Source organism: Octopus sinensis, unplaced genomic scaffold (genome assembly GCF_006345805.1).
Source record: "Octopus sinensis unplaced genomic scaffold, ASM634580v1 Contig13169, whole genome shotgun sequence".
Taxonomy (NCBI): Eukaryota; Metazoa; Mollusca; class Cephalopoda; order Octopoda; family Octopodidae; genus Octopus; species Octopus sinensis.
The window spans coordinates 92,501-93,293 of record NW_021832855.1 but is presented as its reverse complement, the minus strand read 5'-3'; the positions used below and the strand labels follow the sequence as shown (position 1 = coordinate 93,293).

The 793-nt window shown below is 36.2% G+C and overlaps 1 long non-coding RNA gene across 1 annotated transcript in view; it reads left to right on the top strand.

Annotated features, from left to right (window-relative positions):
- The first annotated feature begins 272 nt into the window (after positions 1-272).
- The window catches only part of LOC118761408, a 27,596-nt gene continuing 27,075 nt past the window's right edge, over positions 273-793 (top strand). The window contains exon 1 of the long non-coding RNA XR_004997355.1: positions 273-569. This is a non-coding gene — a long non-coding RNA (uncharacterized LOC118761408). The remainder of the gene's footprint in view (positions 570-793) is intronic.

Genomic DNA, 793 nt, shown 5'->3' with positions numbered 1-793 from the left:
TCTAATAAGAATATCTTCCTCTTTCTGTGACACTCTCCCCCTCTGTCTACAACACTTTCTCTCTCTATGACACTCTCCCCCTCTATCTACAACACTGTCTCTATCTATGACACTCTCCCCCTCTCTCTACAACACTGTCTCTTTCTACGACACTCTCCCCTCTCAGAATATCTTCCTCTTTCCATGACGCTCTCTCCCTCTCTTAAGAATGTCTTTCTCTTTCTACGACACTCTCCCCCTCTCTTAAGAATATCCTTCTCTTTCTACGACACTTTTCCCCTCTCTCTACAACACCTTGTCTTTCTATGACACTCTCCCCCTCTGTCTACAACACCGTCTCACTCAGTCTATAACCCCCTCCTCCTCTAATTAAACCACATGTCCTCCCCTTCTCTGCTTCTTCAACATTTGTAAACAACAAGGTGATGTTGTCGAGCCATTCTCCTTAGTGTTGAATCTCTTTTATATATATTTATATATTTTCTTCCTCCACAAACTCACAAAAACACTCACCCAACCTCACAAACATTCCCACCAACATACATATATACACCTATATATTTATTATGGTAAGTATTATTGTTTTTATTTAATAATTTCATCCTTTTTCTTTTATTCAACGGGGAAAAAAATACGGAGTTCATTTATGGGAAACCCCGAAAGATACATTTATTTAATTAATTAATTATTTAAATTGTATTTTTTAATTAAGATTTAGTGGAAGGAAAGATAAATGTTTGTTGATAGAAATTCTGGTTAGATTATATAATGATTGTGTAATAATTTGTGTGAA